The sequence below is a fragment of the Onychomys torridus genome, chromosome 5, assembly GCF_903995425.1.
Source record: "Onychomys torridus chromosome 5, mOncTor1.1, whole genome shotgun sequence".
In the NCBI taxonomy this organism is placed as follows: Eukaryota; Metazoa; Chordata; class Mammalia; order Rodentia; family Cricetidae; genus Onychomys; species Onychomys torridus.
Window position 1 is genome coordinate 101,730,488 of NC_050447.1, and position 27,471 is coordinate 101,757,958.

The window sequence follows — 27,471 nt, forward strand, 5'->3', positions numbered from 1 at the left end:
GGCTTTTATCAGAAGTTCAGGTGAGATAACATTCTGGACGAGGACTCAGAGGCTCCAGTCTGAGGAAACAGGATCAGCTGAGGAAACAGCAAGGTGAGGTGGCTGTGGCTTGTTCTGCTTCTCTGATGTTCCAGCATTGACCCCATTATCTGGCTCCGGGTTTGTTTTGATTAATAAGACCTTTTAAGATTCAGGCTACACTTGGATTCAATTCCCAGCAGCCGCAAGACAGCCTCCAGCCTCCTGTAACTCCAGTTCTAGAGGACCTCATACTTTCTTCTAATGTCCTTGGGCTCATGCATGCAAGTGGCACTCATGCATACACAGGTACACATACATGCATATAAAACAAATCATTTCAATATAATGATACCACAGTCTGCAATTGCCAACTCATTATATTATATATGTGTTTCTTCTTTTACCAAAGAATTCAGACTTTTTTTCTGAATTCTGTGTTTTCTATAGACTGACCTCTGAGTATCCAAGGCCGTATGAAACAATAGTGAAACAGATATTGCATAATTAGTTATTTGAGGAGGCAACACACTTCTAGTGTGGATTTTATACTTATGGTTTATGATGCCAGAGGTTGATGCCATGCATGAAAGAACTCAGACATCGTTCTTGATGACATAACACAGGGGTTAGGAATTTGATTTTATCTACTTCTCTTATTCATAAAGCAAAGAATTTGAAATGTTTCAAGCATTAAGCTGAGCTGCTTATGACTGGGGGACTTTGTTCTTGGCTTCTTTTGTTTAGTTTTCTGTAATGCATGTAATAAAAGATAAATAAAAAGAATCACTAGTGATTTCATTATATATTATTTTTCATTACATACAAAAAACAGAACTAGATAATTTAAACTCTCAAGTTACCAAAATCACTAACAATAAAAAAACTTGAGTAATATTATAATCTGTAGGATAATCATCAATCTTTATGTGAAAAATAAAAATAGTTTGTGTAAGATAACTCATATTTTCTCTGTAAATGTATCAAAATAATGGTTTTTAAATTTAATTTTATGTATAATAGATAAGTACATGTTCATAAGAATATATATACATACACACACACACACACACACACACACACACACACACACACACACACACACACTTTTAATGCCAGAGTTTGGGAGGCAGAAAAATACAAGTCTCTATGAGTACATAAGCAATAGCCAGTACAGCCAGGGCTACAGAGTGCAACCCTGTCTCAAAAAGAAGGTATGTATACATCCCATGCATTCATCATCTGACAAATTGTCACACTCTAAGAAGTAATTGTGAAAGGACCCTAGTAATTTCTGTATTCTAATGTTTAAATAAAATTTATGGTCGCTACTTTTATTAGAAAGTCTTATCAAATGAAAGACAACATTAGCAAGCAGCATGATTTCTTGGAAGTGTTATTTCATTTGAGTGTTATTTACCTTTATATTGCTATGATAAAACATCATGACCCAGGAAACTTATAGGAGGAAGGGTTTGTTTGGGAGTAGGTTCCAGAGGAATAAGGCAGGGAATCATGGAAGTAGTCAGCAGGTATGGTGACTGAAGTGGGAAGCTGAGGGCTTATATCTTTAACTGTAAGCATAAATAGGAGAGAACAAACTGGAAATGACCGTGTATTTTAAACTCTCAAAGCTCTCCTTCAGTGATACGCTTGCTACAGCAATGCCATGCCTCCCAAAATACCCAAGCAACACCACTAAGGACCAAGTATCCAAATGCCCAAAAGAAGGGGAGCATTTATTTAAACCACCATCTATTCATACTATTTATATACTGTGTCTATATAGGTCTTTATAACTGAACCTTGGGTTGATTCAAGTCAAGTAACTTGTAGAAGATGCCATGGATCAGAACATGTCACTTTTTTTAAACTTATTTTCTGGAAATGACTAGGGTTGAAATGACATTATAGATCACTACATTTTTAATCAATAGTAACTGATGGGAAGTTCATTCCAAAATGCAAATAGTTGCTTTCCAAATTTTCATCTCTTTCTTCATATTCTTATATTTTTTGTCAACTGTTGTCTTAGTTATTTTTTCTATTGCTGTGATGAAACATCATGACCAAAAAGGAAGTTCAGGAGGAAAGGGTTTATTTGGCTTACATTTCTATATCACTGTTCATTATTGAAAGAAGTCATGACAGGAACTCAAACAGGACAGAAATTCAAACAGGACAGGAATCTGGAGTCATACAGAGACAGGGGACAAGTGCTGCTTACTGGCTTGCTGTTGGGATCAGAATGGCTCTGACCCTCTAAGAGTGCCCGCACCTCCCTTGTTCTGAGTGCCCTGAGGTCAGGCTATTCTGTGGATGTTTTGCTGATAGGTACATCTAGTGTTTTGACAGCTGTGGCTTCCTGGGGAATGCTGACCTTTCCTTGACCTGTGGTGTTTGGTAAACAATTCTGTTTGTTCCTCCTTCTGAAAGGGTATATAAGATGGGGAAGAAAGAATAAAAGCCTCCGGATGCTTGCAACTTAACTGGTGTGTGCTGTGTTCATCCTGACTTCCCCCGCCAGATTTCGGGCTCAATTGCAGTGTGGGCATGGCAGCTTGTGCCTCATGACTTGTTCATCCTGCTTTCATATAGAACTCAGGACTACCGCCCAGGGATGGCATCACCCACAATGGGCTGGGCCCTTCTTCATCAATCATTAATTAAGAAAATACCCTACACATATATTGAAATGACACTTCTTCCTACCACAGAAACACTGGCTCTACCATATTCATTGCTTCTCTATTTGTAATATTCAGGAATTGGAAATAACCTAGATGTGCCTCAACAGAAGAATGGATAAAGAAATTGTGGTACATTTACACAATGGAGTTATTAGTTAGCTCTTTTTTAAAAAATGGCATCATAAAATTTGCAGGCCAATGGAAAAAACTAGAAAAATCAGCAAGGGTGGATTAACCCAGGCCCAGAAAGGTAGATATGGTATATATTCACTTATATCTGGATATTAGTCATTAAAAAAATGATAACCATGGTATAATCTGCAGATCCAAAGAGATTAGACATAGAAGAAGGGAATAAAGCTAAAGTGGGTGCATGGATCTCACTGGGAAGGAGAAATAGAATAGATTTTTATGAATGGACAAGAGAAATAGAGGGAGTGGGTGGTGGGAAAAAGTACAGGAAGAGCAGGTGGGAAGGGAGAAAAGAGATGGGACTGAAGGAGGGAATGAACAGAGAGAAAGCTAGAATCAAAGGGCATTTGATGGCCAGTATGGAAATGGTGCAGTGGAAACTTCCTATAATATATGAATGTAATCCTAATGAAGTTTTCAAATAATGTGGGAGACAGAACCCCTACTGGCTACCTCTGGTCTCCAAACAAAGCTACTAGTGCCGGAACTGGGTTAGATCCAATTGCATTCTTGGAGAAAAGGGTCCCATGAAAGTCCCCACACCACCTAGGCTGTCACAAACTAAGGTCTAGTCCCTCTTGGTGAAGACAACACCCATATAACTCATTGAACATTAAGAGGTCTACCTGATGCCTACATAGAATTGTCAAATTCATGTTCTAGTGTCTATGACACAGAAAGGTACTCTGCAGGCTACCAAAGGAGAAAAGTAAACCCCAACCCAACCACAAAACCTTTGCTCTTCAATCTGTCCTGTCTGCAAATTATGCTAGGGCAATGATGGCACAAACCTTGTAGGATTAACCAAATGATGTCTGATTTGATATAAGGACATTCCATGAGATGGAATTCATATCTAACCCTGCCCATGAGACTAAGATCCAGAGTCTAGATAGTGCATAGAGCTAGGATAGAGCCAAATACTACTGGTTTAAAAAAACAAAACCAAAAACAGTGAAATGATTCCTAATTATATTCTGCTATACTCATAGTTCATTACCTTATTCAACCATTATCAGAGACGCTTCCACTTGTAGCAGACAAACAAGTATGGAGACACACAGTCAGACATGATGCAGAAACATCTTGGAACAAAGTTCGTATGTACTCGCAGGTCCTGAAGCAATAATCACAATCATAGGGCCTACCTGGATATGCACCAGGTCCTCTGCATATGTGTACAATAGATTTTAATACTTTTATTGGACTTCTGAATGTGTAAACAAGTGGGTCTCTGATTCTCCTGCCTTCTCTTGGGACTCTTATTTTTCTGTTAGCTTGCCTTTTCCAACTTCAATTATGATGCTTTACATTCTATCTTATTAGATTTTATTTTATTTTATTTATTATGTATTTTTTATTATATTTGTGTTTTAATTTTACATATCAGCTGTTCGTTCCCCTGTCCTCCCCGCTCCCACCCCCACCTTCCCCCCAGCCCTCCCCTCCATTCCCATCTCCTCCAGGGCCAAGACTCCCCTGGGATTCAGATGGCTCAGCCATTAAAGGCTAGGCCCACAACCAAAAATAGATTTTATTTTTTATGTTTGGTTATTACATTTTAGAAACCTGTTCTTTTTTTAATGAGAGACATTGATGGAATGGAACTGAATGAGAAAGAAGGTGGAGGGGAATTAGGAAGAGTAGAGGGAGGCAAAACTGTACTCACATTATATTATATGAGAAAAGAATCTATAGTTAATGAAAGGGAAATAAGAAAATGCCCCATAGGCTGCTTACAACCTAATTTTTTTTTTTTTTTTTTTTTTTTTTTTTTTTTAAGCTGAGGATTGAATCCAGGGCCTTGTGCTTGCTAGGCAAGCACTCTACCGCTGAGCTAAATCCCCAGCCCACTACCTAATGTTATGGAGGCATTTTAATCAAGGTTCTCTCCTCTCCAATGACTTTTGCTTGTGTCAAGTTGACAAAAGAATAGTCAGGAAAACTATTTTTGCAATATGGATACTAAATTTTTTTAAATATTCAACTACCAGTCCACAGCCACAGACTGTTTATCTTCAGCAGTTTAATCTTCCTGAGTCTCTGCAAGTACCCATAGAATGCAGTAAAGAGCTTGTACAGAATGACCAGATAAGACCAGTAATATATTGGTGCAATATATTAATATTAATATATTTCTTATAAGGCAATTTTAATGACATCACATACATTGAAAAAAATGCTTGCCGTGAACTTCCTAATTGGAAATTATGACATCATCACCTGCCACAATTATTCAGACTAGCTTAGAGTTAAAAACATGAGTTCTACCTGTAGAAATAGACTTAACTAAAGTGGGACAGTGCTTTCCTGTCTCCATAAGATTTTTATCACAGTTGGATTAGTGATTATATCTTGTCTGTCTTGATATTGAACTATCTTTGGCTAAGCAGGTCCACACTGATACTTCACAACATTTACTAGTGCGTTGGTATCTGGAAATATATTAGCACCATAGGAAATTCCAAATAGTCCCAGAATGAATTATTCATATTATACAGAATGAACATGACATATCTACTAAATAAGGTCTTACATTTTATTTATGGCATGCATTACCAAAAAAGATGATAAGTCTGTAATATGGGCCAATATTTAATCAAGGTGGCCTAAGCATTTATCGATAATATCACAGATTTTAGTGTTTCCAGTTCTAATTGCCTGCTTTCAAGTTCACAACAGGTATAATAACAATTCCTTCAGATGGTTTTTCCAAGTATGTAAGGCAGTGAATTCTGAATACTACACAAAGTGTTTGGTACTGTTGCTGCCTCAATACATGCACACCTTGGTTTTGTTTTTCAGCTTCTAAGGGATTCACCACAAATGAAAATGTTCTTAGCAGATTCTAATAAAAATGTGAATATCTCATTGCTTGTTCTACTTCTTTTCTATAGTGAACAACTTTTGATACAGCAAGGGAGATAAGAGTCACTTTCTTGTTTAGGTCTCCAGTCTTCATCCTTATCTTTCCACAGAACTTGGCATCACAGTACACACTGTACTGGAGTTTCAGACACGGAAAGTCAAGGGTACAGGTTACATTTAACCTTGCCTCAAAGTTGCAATTCACCACTGAGGACGAGCAATGTGTTGCAGAGTCAGACTCTCTGAAAGGAGATTTTTTTTTTTGAAGCTATGTATGAATTGTGGAGGTAAAGGCCAAACCACAATGGCACCCCTAGTGTGTGGGAGATGCCAAATTCATGAGATGTCTTCACATGAAAACAGCAGACATGGACTAGACCCACTCCACATAGAAGTCTTGGTTATACAAGCTGCATATATGAGAGAGCAAGACCATAAAAAAGAATTTATGTCATTTAATGAGACCCAGATGGCAGACACATAGCTGCAGGATTAGCAGCTTTGCCTGCTGGGTGTTTATCTTGCTTTTCGCCAACCTTCCTTGTCATGCACTCAGTCCTCCCTGTTGGACTGGGAATACCACTTCTTACCATTTCATATTAAAAGATGTACCTTGGTTTTAATTTTTTAGGATCTCATGTTTCAGAGATAGCATGAGTTTCAGTAGAGAGTTTAGAGTTTAAAGACCATTGGTAATATTACAGAGCATTGAACATATACAAGTAGGCTGAATACACACATTCCCTATATGATATCTATAAGCCTATGGGAAAGATGGTGGGAAGTTGGAGGTAACATGTTTTATGAGTGTGTCAAATTTTCAAGGGTTAGGAATGTGACTGTTAACATTGATTGTCAACTTGACAAGATCTACAACCACCCAGGATACAAGACCTTGGCTTGACTTGGAGGGAGATTCTAGGTTGGGATAACAGAGGTAGGAGGAAATGCCTTAAATGTGAGACCTATCATTCTTCAGATTTATATCTCATTCTGAATGGAAAATAAAAATCAAGAACATCGACATTCATCTCTGCTGCTTTCTTTTTCATAGGTTCTTGGGTAGAATTTACTTTGCTATTCAGGTTCATATTTGCGGCATAAGACCTGCTTGGTTCAGATCTTCTCTACAATTTCTTACTTAGAAAAGATAGGTCATCCTAATATTTTATCAAAGAGGATAGAGGATACCCAAACTACAACTGCAGATATAGTTATTAGTCCTTTCTGAACTACAATGTAGTTTATTTGTTGTTGTTGTTGTTGTTGTTGTTGTTGTTTTACTTATTGATCTTTGTGCACACAGTGATAATAATAACATCTGGCTGGGGATGTTGATATTCTGGTACAGTGCATGCCAGACTCCACAAACCTACAAATCTTGAGAATTTTGTCACAAAATTAAAAACCATCATATCCTCCTCCTGATTTGGTGCTTTTGTCATTGACATGTACATACTTCTTTCCTCTGCAGTGTTTGCTTTGTGTGTTGGTATGTGTGTGTGGTAAGGGTATGTATGACTTTATATGTGTATGCCCATATGGTTGGGTGCAAAACAAGTACTCTCCCATTCATATGTATTTAGACTGTCATCCAATTATTAATTATTATTGTTATTATCATTATCCAATTATTATTTGACACTGAATCTTTCATTGTACTCAAGGCTCACCAATTCTGCTAAACTTGCATTCTACCAAGGCCTATGTACCCTCCTGTCTCTGTCTTTTTACTTTTGGGATTACAAGCATATGACACCATGAATGGTTTTGCCTGGATACATCAATATGACCTGGTCTTCTTGTGTGACAAGGACTTTACTAAATGACCTTTTGCCCTAACTCTAACAATTTCATTTTAAATATATTTCAGTAAATAGTATAATATTGCTTCTTTACCCACAGATACACTTTTTATCAAATCCATTTCTTGAAGAGACTCTTTCCAGGTGATTTTGGCATATATGTTAAAAATAAAGTGTCTGTGTATGCATAAGTTATTTTCTCATTCTTCTGTGTTCTTCCATGATATGCATGCCTCTATTTGCATGAGTGCCTTGAATTCTTTCCTTTCTTGAATTGCTTCTATGTGACTATGACTCGGATATTTTAAATTCAGAATTGTGTACTGATGCAGCAGGCACTAATTATTTTGGTCAGAATTGCTTTGGCTATTCAGAATGTTTGTGCTTCTATATGAATTTTATATTTGCTTTTCTAGTTCTGAGAAAATGGCATGTACATGTTAATGAGGATTGTTTTGGATCCATGGAATTTTTAAAAATATATCCATTTGCAAAATGTCAGTTCTGCCATTTCATGATCATGGGAGAATTTGCCTTACCTAGTGTCTTTTTCAACTTATTTCTTATTTATTCTATCATAGTCAGGCTAAAGTACACTCCACCATTTATTTATGCTTAGTTATTTAATTTTTATTAATAGATATTATACATGGTATTTTTCTGATTGGTTTCCCAGAAAGTTCAATATTGGTATATGAGAAAGCTACCAATTTTCTGTGCATACTTTGCATTGTGCTAATTTCTGAAAGTGTTTCTCAGTTGTGAGACTTTGTTTTGGAGTCCTTAATGTCTTTTCAACATAGAACAATGTCATATGAAATTGGGATAATTTGACTTTTGCTTTCCATATTTGTGTCTCTTGCTTTTTTTCTCTTCCTTATTAATCTAATCCAGATTTCACTGAATAAGTGGAATAAAATTAGAGAGTTAATGATCTTTTTTCTATTTCCAATATAAAGAAAATGTTTGCATTATTTCCATATCTATTACAATATAGCTTATATAATTGTCTGTAATATTGATGTGGGTTTCTTTCTAGTACTAACTTTTCAACATATTTTTCATAAAAGGATGTTCAGCTTTGTCAAATTATTTCTTTATAGATGTGTCATGTGATCTGTTTCTATTCATCTAAAGTAGCATATTTCTGGATTTGCATACATTGAACAAAGTTTAAAAACTGGATACCAAGTTGATCATAATCAATGATCTCTATGCTTTGTTGTTAAAGTGACTTTTCTGGTATCTTGTTTAAAATATTAGACTCTAAATCTATAGGAAATTGTTTTAGAGTTTTCTTTTTACTTGTGTCCTTGCTAATTTTTAGTACCAAAGTAATATTAGTACAGATGAATGAATCTGGTAGTACTCCCTTACTCTAGAATTTTATTTACTTAATTTAAATATTGAGAAAGTCAAATAATTTGAAACTTTTAATTACTGGGGAGTAAAATATTGAGCACACAAAATACTTATACTATAAAATTACTGTGTAAAATTAATGGTGGTCTTCTTAATATCATATAACAGAGCTCCACCATATATTTGTAATTTTATTTTTTAGTTACTAGAACTATGATATTTTGAAGACCTTCTTTTATCAAACATGCAGTTTCCTTCCTGGTGCCCTGCATTCACTCTGGTTCTTTCCTTATCATCACATGTGAGTCTTATATTAGAAGGTAACCACATTGACAAGAAGAGTATTTTTTAACAACTTCATGCATTTGGGTGTACCTTTTCTTACTCATATATGATTTCTTTCTGCAAATTCACATCTGCTACATTTACTGTTTTGCAGATGCTTTATGTTGTTTGCATGTGTGAGATAGAAGTTAACAAAATATAATTAAAGGTTTTCAAAGATTGGCTTTAATATTAAACCCCAGGACAACAACTCTAAACATTTGGGAGCTGATATTATACAGTAGAAGATATTTATTCCTCCACCCAGCTGAAAATAACACAACTTGTTTGTCAGGAGGTACAATAGACCCATGTCTAAAGCAAACCATCCATTCTCATTGCTCTTGGTTGCTTGCCAGAATTTTAGGTTATATCTTACTGCTGAAGGCCCCACATATTTTGCTCATAATAGTTGGAAGAATCATACTGGTGGTAAACTACAAATTCTGCCCTACAGTATAGCTCTAATAGTATCAGTGGGGACTATATATGACTCCAAGGGTGAAAAGTTAACAAAAAGTCTTACCTGACTGGGAGCAAAACCCTGACCAGTCTGGCAAGATATCACTAATGATACAAAAGTGGCACTCAAATCTTGGGAGTACACAACAGCTACCTGAATGGACTTAAAGCCTCTTAAGAGAAGCTCTGCTTGGTATTATAAGCCTAGACAAGAACTCAGAGCTGGTGAGGAATATACTGCTAGCATTCAACTAAATTCATATTGTATCCAACTGCCTTCTAAATATTTTTTATTGTATTCATGGGTAAGTATATCTTTTACTTTTCACCCAAAAAGCTTCCTTTTGTAGCAGACAGGTGTTTCTTTGGAGAACCACAACTGATCAAAGTGCAGAGAATAAAGTGTGCATACCTGTGGTAGGTTAAATGTAATTGGCCCCCAAATTCTAAAGAGAGTGGCACTATGAAGAAGTGTGGCCTTGTTAGAGTAGCTGTGGCCTTGTTGGATTAGCTGTGGCCTTGTTGGAGGAAGTGCATCATTGTGGGGACAGGCTTTCAGGTCTGTTTTGCTCAAGCTTCATTCAATATGAGACAGTCCACTTCATGTGGTCTTCTGATCATGATGTAGTCAGCACCATGCTTGCCTCTACACTGGCATGCTCCTGGACTATACCTTGGAGGCTGTAAGCAAACCTCCCCAATTACATAGTTTCTTTATAAGAGTTGCCATGGTCATGGTGTCTCTTCACAGCAATAGAAACTCTAACTAAGACAATATCCAAATGGAACAACTATAACAAAACCACTATACTGAAGACTCAGGGAACTTCACAGAAGGGTAAGAAAGATGGTTAGAATCAGAGGACTAGGATGACTGCTGCAATATAATTGTATTCTAGATATGACAGGGATGCAGCTCCTGTGAGTTCTCAATAATACACTTGCCTGAATAAGACACACACAAAGCCATACAAGTCATAATGCACGTGGCAAGATATAAGACATGGACTCTTGAGCTGTAAGCAGTCAGTGGATGAGGGAGAATCAGTTTTCTTCTTTGAAAAGTACCATGTTGGGTTTATCAGTCCTAAGAGGTCAGTTCTAAGTACACACACACAAGCATATGTGAAAGACTAAGTAGAGTACATGTATGTATGGGTGTAGTATATGTGTAACAAAAACAATTATAGATGAAGCCATGAGTTCAAGAGAGTATAGTAAAAAGGAGAACGGAAAAGTTGGAGCTTGAAGAGAGGAGTGGAAATGATATATAGTGTGGTCATGTATGAAATTCTAAAAAGAGGAAAAATAATTATAAATTTAAAAAGGTTCCATTTATGTTAATGTTTGTTACTATTATTGTTTTATTTTTATATTCTCAAATGTTATCAGAGTTTTGGATATTTAACCAACTTTTGATCAGACCAAATTAGTGAAAGAAATGTTCATTTGCTACTGTGTCCCATTTCCCTGCAATAATTCTCAGCTGGTTACAAATGAAGATTTCAATAGAACATTGCCTAGATTTTTATCCTATGCCAAGGCCACAAGAGCATTATATCAGACAGGTTTATCTTAAATAAGACTCAAGAAGAGTGAGGTTCTTATCAGAAAAGAAGGAATCCACCAGTCTCCTCAAGTGATTTAACTTCAACATTCTACATTGTAGGCATATTCTATGTTCACTGTCTCATGCAGCAGGTGGGCTCTCCAAGGCTATCACTAAACTATTTATTCATAAGATCTGTCATCACCTCCAAGGCATCCAAGAACATTATTTTACTGGTGAGAACATTATTTTTATCATCTTTGGGGCAATAACTCCTTTCCTGGATGAAGTCCCTTAGGTTATTGCATAAGATACAGATCCATATTGTTTATTATCAGATCCATGAGGGTCTTCTGAAATCCTTCCTTTAGCTGTTTTCCTTAAGGCAGGTGGACCACAACTTTCTGATATGAGGTCCTTCTGATTCACAACTTTCTCTTTGATCTTCTTTTGAATGGCTTCTTCCAGTTTATTCTTGTTATAATGTGCATATATGAAACAAATAGGGCAAGATCCAGCATCAATGGCTGCCTTTACAATTTCCTTGACTTGGGCTGGGAGACACTTCCAAGTGTTCTGGCCAATACCAAACATTTGACCTCTGCAGAAGTAGCCATTGTTGCTAGAGAAATTTTACTGAGAGAGTAGATGTCTATGTTTAATTTCTTATTTCAGATATTTTCTGAAAAGGTCATTGTTGAATGGAATGGGGGGAAGGGGTAATTGACATATTTAGCTCTCTGTAATAAGCTGTAATTCTCTGTGAGCCATGTGGCTTTCTTATATGATAACCCTTCAAATGGACAATGGAATGGGGAATTTGGGAAGAATTCATGATGTTGCATCCTGTAAAAGGTATTGAAGGACAGACCCATCTTGCCCTTACTACATATTCTTCTTTAGAAGGTCCATTGGTTCTCACAACCTCTAGACCTGTCCCATACCCACTGCCTTTTCACTGGTCAGACATTTTATATATGTGTATATAGGTCTAGGGTAGGATCAAAAGCATTTTCCCCAAAGCTTCTCCTTTCCTCTAAACAAACAAGTTACATTTATATCCCATCCCCTCAGGCAAACTCTTCAATTCTGACATATGTCAAGAATCCTAGTTGCAATCTCACTCCTGGTATATTTTCTTTCATTGGACAAAAGTGCACTGTGAACTACCATGGCCAGGATAATTGTTCAGTGTAGGAAATGCTAAATCATTTTCCCCTTCAAGCCTCAGGATCTAAACCCATTTACTGCTTCTCAGTGCTCCAAATCTATTTTAGGATTGTCATGGATTGGTTTTCTTTGGTATATCATTCACCAAATCACCAGCATTCTACTCCTAACCAGGAGACCACTACTTAGACCTCTTCTACTTTCAACTAACTCATGTTCTGAACAGAGGCTCAGTATCATCAGACCTTTTCATTGGGACTATCAACTCCCCAATAATGACATGGAAACTTATTGTTAATTATGAAAGTTCAACCAATAGCTTAGGCTTTTTCCTAACTAGTTCTTATAACTTAAATACACCTATATCTTTTAATCTATACTCTTTTTTGTGTCTTGGTTACCTTTACTCTGTACTCCCCATTCTGCTTCTTCTCTGTCTGGCTTGCAACTCCACTCTTCTTCCCAGCATCCTCTGCCTGAAGATCCAGCCTAGCTATTGTCCATTCAGCTTTTTATTAAACCAGTCAGAATGACACATCTTCACAGTGTACAAAAAGATTATTCCACAACAGTCCAGGACATGACAACTGGCAAACTATGAACATTTTCCAGAGAACTAAGGCTTGAGGTCAGCAAAATTATTGTTGTATTTTTCTTGGTGTAATCTCCTTGTCTACTTTTATTTTTTTCAACCATATTGATGGCTTTAATTTTTCACAAACCCAATCTACATGACAGTCTCTGAGATTAAGCAAAATATCTAGTGCTATAAATGTGTTCCTTTGCTGAATCTTTGACTGTAGCCTGGATATGTTAAAGGTAAATACGGAAGTCCTAGCCTTCATATATGTCTGTCTAAAATCTTGCACAAAAAAAAGATTAGTGTATTTGTCAGATATCCAGGAATAGCCAAGCATAAATGCCTACAAAAGAAAACTGAAGACTATTTTACTCCCCAGCTATCAAACAAATGAACATCTGCCAAGCTTGTTGGTGAGAACGTATCGCACAATGCCTACAAACATAAAAGATGATAAAGGAAATGCTAGGGTAGCTGGTCACCTTGACCACAGAAATTCATCATTGAAATTCTCTCACATTCCCACCTATAAATGATGTATACCAAATCTATGATTCTATATAAATTGTAAGAGTATTTAGAGAGGTAATTTAACCATATAAATTCTCCCTCTCCCAACATGTTTATCCAGACTATATTAAACCAATTCATTTCCTTTCATAATTTTCCCAAATATTTGGGTTGTTAGGTAAAACTAATTCAAAATGTGTATATACCTAGGTGGCCAGGAGCAGTTTTGACTTAATGAAGTCAGGATCCCAACTTCGATTAAAAGGTCCTAGTCATTGGAATGGAGGGAATTCCCATTTACTGTGATATTTTTGATCAATATAATCACCCCTATGTGTTCTTTGCCTGCAATTACATATAGATGAAGTTGAAGAAAAGAGGGGACTTTGATTTTGAATAGATGATTTTATTGTTCATTTTGTTTCCTGATAATAATAATTCTGTTTCAGTTGCATGAATTAGAGAGTTTCTGGTGGGCTATCACAGTCCAGAAATGGATAACTTTTTGTTGTTCATGCCCATTTGTAAAAACAGTACAATTGTTGACTTTAGTTTGGTAATGTAAAAAGAACATAAGAATTTTGCTTGACAGAGCACTCAATATATTTGCTGTCCTGAGTAGTCTATTTTTGCCTGAAGTTATTCAGACTGTGAGTCAATCTCTATGTCTATATTTTAGATACAGTAATTCAATTGGAGTAACCTGATGTAAGTGGTGAACCAGGATCACATACTTCATTCTTAGTATTGTGGAGAAAACATCCAAATAAAATTTAAAGCTCTCTATAATTATAATACCATATAATTTTTTTTTAAAAAAATCTATGCTATATCTGTCCCTCATTCAAGAATTCTAGCTGAATTCCTGCCTACTAGAATTCCTTTTGCTATTCCGTAATAGAATTCCTCTTGGTAGTCCATTCTTGTAATAATTAAGTTTTTAAGGTTGTATATTTATTCAGAGATGGGCATAAACTTTCTTCTCTGTGCTTGGTAAACACACCAACTTTGTGAGTATAAGAAGAAAATTTGAATCGAGTAAGACAGAAGTAAGAAGAATTATAGGTTAAGTGGGATTGCTCCAAAGCAGAATTTCTAGAGAAAGCTTGAGAGGTGATTAAATGTGACACTTACGTGTTTCTGGAAGAATATAACATCGTGGGAACTGGAACGTCCATAGAACAGTTCACTGAAAATGACTCGTAAGCCTACTGTGTATGTGAAGAAAATACCTCCACTGGGGAAATTACCCCAGGCATTTTATTTAGGGAATGGTCAGTGATGTCTGCATATGTGGTTTGTAGTACTACTGACTAGGCTTACACTGTTAAATTTCAAAGGTATTGATTTTTATAAAAATGCACTGAATGCTTCTATTTGAACAAATGTTGAACAAATATTTGAACTAATTAAGCATTGATTCATGACAAGATTGAAACTTATCAGAAACAGTGAACAGGAAGGTATAGATATGGCAACAAAGGTGGAATATATTTATATTAAGGTAGGAGTAGGTAATTATGTCTACCAAAGGTATCATACCATCTGCATATTAATTTGAAAAAAAACTTAAAATTGTGATATATGTCCTATTTGGAAATCTGGGGCATACCAGAGTATTGAAGAGTGTTGCCTTTGCACATAAAATTGAATTAAACTTACGTGATTGTGGGAAATGATAGCCTCTGGTTGTGAACATTGTTCACCCAGCCCTGGGCTCTGTCTTTAGACAGGTATGGACGTAAACAGGATGTGGCCACAGGGACAGCCTGGAGCCAGTCAGACACATCTGAGCCACATGATAAGGCTAAATTCTGAAGATGAGGAGGGACTCAATCCCACACTGTCATGGGGGCTAGCTCCATCAAGGCCTTTCAGTGATCCTGTGGCTGTGCCTCAAGATGAGGAAGACTAACTCATGGGTAATAACAATTGTACAAACTGCATTTATCACAGTTATGATAAAAAAAATCTAACAAAAAAAGCTTAGCTGTGGTGAGGAAGGGTTTTTTATGGGTTGTACTTCACGGAGACACAGTTCAGTATAGCAGGTAAAGGGAGAGAGCTGTCACACAACTCCCGTGGTCAGGAAGCTGAGAGAGAAATTCTGTTGTTCTGCGGGTTTTGTCTTTTTTATTCACTCAAAGACACAGTACATGAAACAGAGCTGTTCACAGTTACAGAAAGCCTTCACCTCTAGAGCATCAAGTGTAGAATTTCCTCACTGATATGTCCACAGGTTTGTCTTTTAGGTGATCCTAATTCATATCCTGTTAATCTGCATTGACAATCACAAAACTAAACCATGCCCACATGACACAAAGCTACACAATTTTAAGCCACAAGTTTCTTCCTCATTTTTCCATAAACTCATAAACTCATTCTAACACAATATGCTTGAGTCTATCTATCAGTCCGTATAGCCTTTCACAGTCACAACACTAGTCATAATGCCTCTTCTGGGACTCAAACGAACTATTAGCTGTGAGATTCTATGAAATTGAAACACAATTCACAGCTCCAATATACAAGATCACAAAGGCCATTCCTATCACAAAAGGGAGAAATGGGACACATCAAGGGTGATGCCACTGAAGAAATAACCTCCAGATCAAGCAAGAAATCCTGAAGCCCTATGTGTGGCATCTGGAATTCATGACAGAATCGACTTGGCTCTATGGGGTTGGTTTGACCCACTTTCTCTCCCTTTGATGCCTGCAGCACATATAGCCTCACTCATTGGCTGATTCCAATTGATGCCTGAAGCTTTCCTCCATGGACAATTTCACAGCCTGCACATTTGTAACATGCTGTGGTCTCTACTAATATTCATACTGGACAATCATCACTTTACACAATGGTGTTTCAGGGCCTCGTTGTAGGGACTCCACACATGCTACACTACTCCTGGTTTTGAGAGCTCTTTGAAATTTTGGTGTAAACGTCAGGGATCCCTGAGTATTGTCTATTTAGTGTTGACAAAGCCATTGCCACATGTACAATGGGGCCAAATTCTGAGTAAAACTTGAGATATAACCTCTCCAGTCCTCCTCCTACTCAAATCACAGTGTCTTGAGTGATTCTAAATCAGCCCATTTTGACAGTGAATGTTAACTACAACAAAAGTGTACTTTCTAGAGATAAATACAATAGTGTCTAGAATATATTTTGTTGTACATGACATTGTTCTTTGGAGGAAAAAAGTGAAAAGAGCAGTGAAATTTTTTATTGCTTGTTGGGAGGTCTTACTTTCTTGCTGTTCCACTTTTAAGGATTCCAGAAGATACTTATTTCCTATACAACTTCTCCAAATGTGCTGCAGGGGACTCTGTACTTTCAATAATTCTGATGGTCATCTATAAACAATTATATTGTGTAAAGGTAACATGTAAGGTCCTGTGGATTTGGAAAACAATCTAAAGGAAAAATAAAGTCAAGTTAAGAATCTAAAGTAAATACCAAGCATAGTTGAAATACATAAATGTAAAATGCACAAGGTTAATGAAAATCCCAATATTCAGGCATGGTAGCACATGCCTTTAATCCCAGTACTCAGGAGTCAGAGATAGGCAGATCTCTATGAATTCAAGGCCAGAGCAAGTTCCAGAACAGACAGAGTAGTTACATAAGGAAACACTGTCTTAAAATAAATAACAAAAAAAAGGAAAAGAAAAGAAAAATCCTGAGTCAAGTTACTTAGCTTTCAAAGTAACCTGGATCATAACCATACAACAGTGAGGCCCTATTGGTCACCATTGTAATACACACTATTACCAGGGGATTGATGCAAACAATGCTAAAGGCAAGAGACTATAGAATAATGTGCCTCATGTTCTGTTTGCTTGATATGGAGAAATCCATCTGAGACTGAGGGATAAGATCTCATAGTGAAGGGTGACTACTGCTGTAAACTATCACTAAGGAGACTTATAAAGTCAAACGTTATATATCAGCAAATCTAATTATAATAAATGTATTGTAGATGCACCCCAATATGTTGGTGTTATATTTAGGATGAGTCTCATTGACAGAACATATATTAGTTACTGGAAGCTAGACTAAAAGTCTAAGGTGTACACATCCTAAGCATCAAGAAAATGGCATTCAATATTGTTTGGTTAAAGAAACATGGCTTGCCTATCAAAAAGCCTCCTGTACATCTGCATTTGAACCTGATATTGCTGCTGTAATGTGCCTAATATATAACAGTAAACCTTAACTATGTTCCATGGATCTTGGCCAAGACTCATAAAGGTTAAACTGCATCAAACTTATGACGATTACAATAGTCTCATATTCAAATGCTCAAAAACCTCCCCCCAAACAAAACCAAATTTAGAAGAAAAACCAATAACTAAACAAAACAAAAAAGAGAAAGAGAGAGAGAAGAATGGTGCTATGGAAGCTCTAGTGTGGCCGGTTGAGTCACACAATGTACCCTTTAGTCCAGTCATCTTTAGTTGCAAGTGTTCATTGCATGAGTTATTTGTCTGGTTCTAGGCCTCTGGCTTCTGCTACACCATCAATTAATGGGCTCTCTGTGGGGCTCCTCTTGGATATCCTATTGTTGTCCTGTGTAGTGGAGATTCTTCTGGTTTGGATCTATAGGTTTGTCCCCTATACATGCTCTAGCAGTTCATAGATTGAATGTTGGGGTTGGCCAACTCATAGCCCTTGTTCTGGGCCTGGGTGGTAGGTGGGTTGGTCAACTTGCCACCTTTTCCTCATCATCACCACCCAGGCGAACTCTCCAACACTGCCTTGGCTAGCTCACCTAGTGCAGCCTGCAGCAAGGAGTGAGGCCAGTTCTCTTGCTCTCAGATCTTCAGATCCAAGTCTCCACACTGCCCAGGCAAGGTACAGGACTATCCATACTGCCCAGATGAGGGGCAGGGCCCTCTCTCTTGATTGCTGTAGGGAGCATATGAGGGGGGCAGGGTCAGCTCTCCTGCTCATATGCCCTCAGGTCAGGACTGACTCACTTCCACCCCTGACAACAGCATCAGCTCTAGTGTGTTGTCCAGGTGGGTACAAGACCTACTCTGCTGTGTGCTGCAAAGAGCTAACTAAGTTCTTAATGAATTACTTAGACATATCACCACTGTCTTTGACCCAACTATGCCTTTTTAAGTACTCTCATCCAAGTTCCTCCAAGTGTATCTGGAATGACATCGTTCACAATGCCAGTTTAAACAGTTTACATTTTTGGTGTCATTGCCTATCTGGAGTTAACAGACATTTGTTTAGGTCTTACTTGGAGAATTAGAGCTAGGTGGAGCTGAAAAATATTTCCTAATTATTTTCCAGGAAATAAACACACAATACACCTTTGAACCTGTGGTTCTCAAAGAGTTTCCTTTCCCTAGAGACATGTAACAGTGGAGACATTTTGCAATTTTAATTGACCTAAGGTAGGAAAAACACCATTACCATAACCTAGTGGTAGAAACAAGGTGTGTGTTTCATACCACGGAGTGACCAAGTGAGCTGCTAAACATAGAATGATCAATCTCAAATTTCAAAAACAAATAAACGTGAGAAGTGTATTCTTTAGGGTTTGGGTAGAATGTTCTCTAAATGTCTGTTAGATACTATTTAACTCCAGAGTTTATGTATTGAGGTTTTAATCTCATAACTTGTCTATTAGTGTGAGTGGGGTATTGACACCCACTGTTACTGTGTTAAAGGCCATTTGTGGTTTTAGATTTTGTAGTGATGTGTTTGTTTGTTTTATGTTTTATTTTGTTAGGTTTGATTTTGGTTGTGGTTTTTGTGAAATTAGGTGTCCCTGTGTTTGATGTGTAAATGCTTAAAACTGTGATATAATTTAGGTTGATATTTCTTTTAATGAGTATGTAATGTTCTTATCTCTCTGACTAGTTTTGATTTGGATTTTATTTTTCCAGGTGCTAGAAAATAATGCCTGCTTGTTTCTCAGTTATATTTATTTAGGATAACATTTTTGTTCTTTTACCCTAAACTGGTCTATGTCCTCAATGGTGAAATGTGTTTCTAGGTTGTAGCAGAAAGCTGAATCTTGTTTTCTAGTTTAATCTGTAATGTTGTATTGGGGAATAGAGAAAGACAATGTTGAGAGTTATTATTGAACACTATTCATTAATTTGTGTTATTTTGCTGTGGTACTGGGTTTTTTAGACCACTTTAAGTTAACTGCTCTGAGATTTTATTATTATTATTATTATTATTATTATTATTATTATTATTATTACTCCTTGTGTCCTTTTGTGTGTGGTTAATCCCCCCCCCCATCATGCTGAAATACTCCTCTGATACCTTCTATAGCAATGACTTGGTAAACATGAATTCTTTGAGTAGGTTTTTATCATGAAATATTTTATTTTCTTCTGATAGCTTTGCTGAAAATAGTAGCCTGGGTTTAGACCTCTGATCTTTCAAAGCTTGTAGGACATAAGTTTAAGCCCTTCTAGATTTCATATTTTCTACTGAAAAGCTGGGTGTTACTCTAATGGACCTGTCATTATTTGTGACTTCATCTTTTTCCCTTATGTCTTCCAGTATCCTTTCTTCATCTGTAAATTTATTATTTTCACTTTTGTGTGTCACAGGAGTTTCTTTTCTGTTCCTGTCTATTTGCTGTTCTGTCTGCCTCTTGAACTTTTACAAGCATCTCTTTCTTTAAATTTGGGGATTTTCTTCTGTGATTTTGCTGAAAGTTTTCTCTTCTCTTTCTGTACCTGTTATTCATGGGTTTGGTCTCTTTGTGGTGTTCCAGATTTCATGGACATTTTGAGCCTGAATGTTTTTTATTTAAAATTTTATTTAACTGGATGAACTATTTCTCCTACCTTATCTTCAAGACTTGAAACTATCTTTTCCACTTGATCCAATCTGTGGGTGAAGCCTTTCTCTAAACATTTTTATATAAATTCCTGAGTCTTTCATTTCAAGTTTTATTTCAGTTTGGCTTTTCTTCAGATATTCTCTCTCTATATGAAATTTTATAAATGTTTATATGTTGAATTATTTTTATTGCATTCAACTCTTTGTGTTCTCATAGTCTTGCATTTATTCATATTCTCTTTGAGTCTCTTGAACATACTTATATGCTATTTTGAAGTCCTTGTCATGCACATCAACTAAATTGCTTTTCTTAATGAATATTACAGAGGCTGTAGTAGCTTCTAGAGGAGTTATACTGTGTTGATTGTTCAAGTTTGTAATTCTGGGATGGGATCTATGCATTTGGACATTTGTGGTGTTTCTTGGTGGGGCTATCTAGTCTTGCTTTTGTTTTGTGAGTATTTTGCTCTTTGACGTTACCCCAAACTCTCAGATCGGGCATCAGCTGAAAGATACTTGGGGGAAGAGAATGAATAGGTTAAAATATATTTTCAAAATAAATTTTCAAAGATTAGATTAAAGAAAAGGTTACTCAATAATAAAGCAAAGAAATTGAGATATTTAATAGGAATGGGACCACACCAGTATATGAGTTAGATTTACTAGTGATAATGTGCAAGGTCTCCATTGTTGACATGTTCCTCTTCTAACTGCCAATAATGTAGTGATAAAATTCACATGTTCTGTAAGCCACCTATTTTATCATCATAGTTTCAAGCTTTATTTGGGAAAGCTATACCTATTCACAAGGTTATTTTGAATGAAGTTTGTAGAAAGGGTCTTGATATTTCAGTAAATTAGAAATGTTTGACATTACCATGATGATGACAATTCTGGGCTGTGGCATCATTTTGATGATACTATTCTTGTCATCCTCTATACTAATTAACAAAAGATAGTTCACCTACAGCATGACCATAAAGGAAACAAAATAACTGACCTGTCCCTGTCCCATTGGTATCCAAAATGTTAACATTAGACATTTTACTGAAGTTACAAGTTAACAAGTGTGTTATTACTGAAAGTCAGCAGTAAATGTCAAGACATTAAATTGTCTGAAGAGAATGATTTGAACACTTGTGCCCAATGTAAGTTTCAAATATTTGAAGAATACAAAAAGCACGGTTAGAGCAATAATAATAATAATTTATAATAATAACAAAGACAAGAAGACTTACATTTCAAAATATAATTTTTAAATAAGGGATTTTATTATTATTATTATTATTATTATTATTATTATTATTATTATATTTGTGTTTTAATTTTACACATCAGCCATGGGTCCCCCCTCTCCCCTGCACTCCCACCTTCCCCCCATCCCCTCCCCTCCATTCCCATCTCCTCCAGGGTCAAGACTCCCCTGGGATTCATTTAAACCTGATGGATTCAGTACAAGCAGGTCCAGTCCCCTCCTTCCAGGCTGAGCAAACTGTCCCTGTGTAAGCACAAGGTTGCAAACAGCCAGCTCATACACTAAGGACAGGTCCTGGGCCCACATCCTGGATGCCTCCAACAATCCAATTGAGAAATGGGCTATAGAACTAAACAGAGAATTCTCAACAGAGGAAGTTCAAATGGCTGAAAGATATTTAAGGAATTGCTCAACAATTGATTTCCAGGAAATGCAAATCAAAATGACTCTGAGATACCACCTTACACCTGTCAGAATGGCTAAGATCAAAAACACAGAAGACAGCTTATGCTGGAGAGGATGTGGAGCAAGGGGAACTCTCCTCCACTGCTGGTGGGAATGCAAGCTTGTACAGCCAATTTAGAAATCAATATGGCACTTCCTTATAAAATTGGGAATCCATCTCCCCCAAGATCCAGCTGTAGCACTCTTGGGCATATACCCAAGGAATGCTCAATCATAACACGAGGGGATTTGCTCATCTATGTTCATATCAGCATTTTTTCTAATAGCCAGAACCTGGAAACAACCTAGATGCCCTTCAACTGAAGAATGAATAAAGAAAATATGGTACATATTCAAAATATAAATTTATGAAAATGTAATATCTAATATTTCACAGAGGAAGATATTCCTTACTCGCACATCTAAATAAACCAAATTATACAAAGGAATACACTTTGATAAGACTTCCATTGACAGGGTGATTGTGGGTAACCTTATAATCAGAGCAAGAGATTTCAGAATCACTCCTTTATTTTAGCAGGAGCCCTAATCCTGGTGCCGAACTGCTCTATGAGAGAGCATGTCCTCTGTACCCAAGTGCTATAGCAGATGGCCACTGTCAGATGTCATTTGAAGGAATGCTTGAACAGATGTTAACTTTGTCTATCACATCACTCTCCAAGTTAAAGGCATGTTCACTGAAATTTTAAATGTCACTGACTTTCAGCTTCTCTCACAAACTGGCCACCTCCATGCTAAAAGTCATGATGCAGTATAGCTTAAAAAAGAAAGCATCATGATCCAATCATTAAACCATAAACCTTCATAAAGAAAAAAAAAAAAAAACACAGCTGCTAACCTGTGGAGCAAGAAAACAGGTTCAAGTGTATTCTCCACTTTCTTTTCTGTCAGTGTCAGGGTATCAGGTTTATGTTCAGATCCTTAATCCATTTGGAGCTGAGTTTTGTACAATGTGACAGATAAATATCTAGTTTAAGGCTTCTACATGTAGCTAGCTGGTTTACTATAAACAAAAAAATGGAACCAGCCTGTATGTTCATCAACTGATGAATTTATATTGAAAATATGGTATATTTACACAATGGAGTATAATTGAGCTTCTAAGAAAAAAGAGAATTAGGACATTTGCAAATAAATGACTGTAACTGGAAAAAAAAAAACAAACCAACCATTTTAAGTAAAGAAATCCAGACCCATACAGTGAAACATCACATTTTCTCTCATTTATGGATATTATAATTGAGTCTTTGAAATTCACAAAGAGATCAGGAAATTACTAAGGAGATATAGGGAGTGGCTTTCAAGGGAGGAGAGATAGAAACTATTGATTGGTATGAAGGGTTAAATTGAATTATGAATAAAAAAGGGTTGAACTGGAATGCGTGAGGGAAGATGGAATGCAGCTATATAAAAGATGAAAGGGGAATAATGGAACAGGAAGAGTCAAATGGGATAGGCTAAGGAGAGCAGAGGAGAGAAGGGATACAAGGAGAGATAACTGGGGCTTCCTTCATGGGACCCTCAGCATCTACCATACTTCTTTCCTCACTATTCCAGAAAACAAGGAGCAAAGTCCATCAGAATGAGTCCTCAGCCAGGGTGTTTCTTCACTAAAAATTCTGTGTCAGTACTCTGGCTTTGCCTTACTTTGGGTTATTATAGGCACTATAGTAGGTATAAGATCACATCTGTAGGAAAATTAGATAAAGCAATAAAAATTGTTTAATATCAATGATAATTTATTGGTGAAATCTTCAAATTGATATTTTAACTGATCTATAAATTGTAAAAGGATAAGAGCCTTTCACCAATGCCTAGCCCCTAGAATGCAACTTATTCTGTATGGAAGTATAAATTGACATTAATATTTGTGGTTTTAATATATATTAATGAAAGCTTATTGATGGTCAGTGTTTATCATATGTGGCTAATGTGGCTGGTATTGGCAACAGCTTATGCAGCTGACCACCTCACACCTTTTCTTCACTTTCAATGTTCTCTTGATTTTACTCCTATTCACTCCTAAGTTTTAATTCCTAACTGACTAATCTGCCTTTACCTGTGTCATAATTGAAATTCACTTGGGAAAGAATAAGCTCTGTAGTATATTCTCCAGCAGGAACCCATCATTACCACTGTGTAATAATGAGACTACACTTCATTCCAAATATAATTTATAATTGTTGCCATCATTCACGTCTCATTCCCTACCACAAGTATTCTGAAGATTATTTAACTCAACCATTACTCTCTATCCTATCCCTCCACCTCTCAACATGTCTGACCCACCTTCCATATTTTGCTTAAAGGCAGAAGGGCTTTATAGGCATAAAATTCTACTTAAAAATTGTGATATAAACAAAGCAGTGAAAAATGGAATTTGCGAAAAGCATTTTTTGTGTGTGTGATTAACTTTCTGGAAACTTCACAAAGCACTCTACTGACCTTTCTGAACTTAAGCCTCTCTAAAATTTTACTATACAAGGTTAATGGCTACATTTTACAGTTCTAAGATTTGTATCATCTATAAAGTAATGTTTCCAATACACCTTTGAATAGCAAAGGGAAAGTTTGTTTCAGCCTCTTTGAGCAAAATCTGTCTGTCTCTATGTTAAACTATTGCATCTAACTTCAATGGGATTGTTCAACTACAGTTGCTTAGCAAGAAGTCATTCTGTTAGTGGTACACAGTCTATTAAGTGCCTTGAATGATGTTCTATATCATCTAGTGACTGAAATGTCTGTCATGCAAGGAGCTCCTGCTGTTCTCCTTTCCAAAGCCAGAGAGATTGAGAACAATCAAAAAAAAAAAAAAAAAAGGCTCCTGAAGAGAAGTAAGATAATGTTCCACAGGGTGTGCCATTTGCTGACATATTTTAGCTTTTCTCATGCTTAGTTCTGAAGATCTGTGTGACAGGAAATGCGTTTTAAATGCTTTACCTTGCAGGGAAGAGATTTACGCATCCACACATATCAAAGCCTCACTATACAGGAATGCTGGAAACTCCACCCTTCTCTAAGGTTTTTACTCAGAACTTCACATCCTGGGATCTCAGGAGAAAATAGCTCGTCCTTGCATTAATTGTATTAGTACCTGTCCTAGTCAGAAAGACAGATGTCCAATGATTATGATTTCTTTTATCATTTATTAAAAATAAAACTTGGGGATAATACTAATGATAAAACCTGAGATAACCACAAATGACCACAACACACTGCCACCATCCTCTTCCAGGCTTGAAAAGCCAATATAACCCCACCTTGTCTTCTGAGATCCCCTCTTTCCCGTCTCCCAAGTCGATGGGAACTCCCTGATCCATTCTGACAAGCTGAAGGTGAATCTCCACCTCTTGAACCAATGTCTAAGTCAACTGGATATCAGACCACAACACAGAAAAAATTCCCTTAACACCCAATTACCTCAGCAGATCTTTGAATAATTATCCCTTGGCCATTTGCATCTTAAAACCACCAAGTGCAAACCTCTAAGGTTTCTCCATAAAGAAGAATTCACAACTTTACTGCAGAAATGTAAAATTCCTTTAGTAATAGAAATGAAACTATTGTCTTTCATTGTCTCTTTATTAAATTCATAATTAGAATCAAGTAGCAACTTACTGGTATTCTGGTCTATGTCCATGAAAAACCATATGCATTTGACAATCTTTTCTTTTCTCAAATCTGTATTCAATATTTAGAAAGAATAAGGACCTAAAAATACTAAAATACAGTCCCTACCTCAATGACTCTCTTCTTAGTGATTAGACTCAGACTGGAAATGAAGAAACAAAATATCCACATATACAAAATAACAAAATGAATAAATAAATTCAGTACAAAAAAAGTGAAATCCATGTGCAGAGATGCACCTGAAGGATGGAATATCATTACCCGACCCTTTTGATTAATCCTAAACATAAAATATGAAGATATTTTCTATTCAGTCTTGAGAAAAGTGATTTGTTAAAGGTAGCTCAAGCTGTCTCCTGCCTCTAAGAAAACTAGGCAAGTATGTTTTTCAGGATCTCTTACAGCACATATTAAGGATTTTTGTAGGGATTTTTGTAGACAACAAGAGACATCCCAGTAAAAACTCTCTAAAACATCATGGATTAACTAAAGTGAAATGCATTGTTCACTGAGGAGAAAAGAAAGTCTATAAGGAAAAACGTGGCTTAAAGACATAGATGAACAAGTAATACTTCTAGAACACTAAACTTGGTAGAACTCTACATTAATATCAAGGCCGAATGGCACAAGCAATCCCATGTTCTCCTTTCACATCCCTTACTACGCTCACTTACTTCTGGAAGACTCTATTTACCACACAAGTATTCTTTGCCTCTGTGTACTGAATGACTATAACTCCAAGGAGGGTGGGAAGCAGAATTTGGACATTCTGCATTACTAGTGAAAACACCACAAATCTTGGACATGGGACTTGGAGGAACTGAGTAGGAAATTACCTGGCAGCTTCCTCCCTGAGGACCCTCTTTCATAGTACCATAAGGAACTATACATGCTGCTAAGCAACAAAGGCAGTCAACAGCCCTACAGAGCTGTTAATGTCTACCAACAGCAATGACCAGAATAGTATAATATCCTGAAAGGGGTTATAGTGACATATATATCCTGGAGTCACCTAACAACCAGCTAATTGGATGTAAGACCCACTCAATAGGAGTTATTTCATACCTCGTACTTACCACCCATTACCCATGGCTAGTCTAAGAGAATTAACTACTGCATTTCACTAAACTGGAATATTTTCTAACTATATTCTAAATGCTTATTTTTACACACAGATAAGTGTAAGTCTAATTTCTCACCAAACAAACATTTTTTTCATAGCAGAGAAAAAAATTCCATTCCAGAAATCCATAACAACTCCAAACACTGAAGAGAAGAGAGGTACAGATGTTAGCACTGAACAAGCTAATGTGCTTGTTACAAGGAGATGTAACTGGGTGAGACTCACCATGGGAGTCTGAATTCAAACTGTAAATTATGCAGGAGGTAACCCTCTGCTAACATGCTGGTGCTTCTAGTGTGGTAAGGACTCACCTTATTGAATAGAAATTCATGACAATCTTTAATTCATTAAAGACACTGAGCAGTGAGGTACAGATATACAGAGATAGCTAATATAAAGTGCAATGGATTCACATAAAAGAGCAATGGGTAATTAGGTCAATAAACAGTATTGCATATTATACACTTTACACAAAAGTTTGGACAATGTATCTTACTGAGACACATGATAAAGAATAAAGTTGGATAATATCACCCAAGTACATGAAATTAACTAATGTGTTGTGAGAAATGAGAGCCTTTGTGTGTAAGCTCTGTTCATTGAACCCTGGGATATCGTAGCAGACAGACACCAATGATTAACAGAC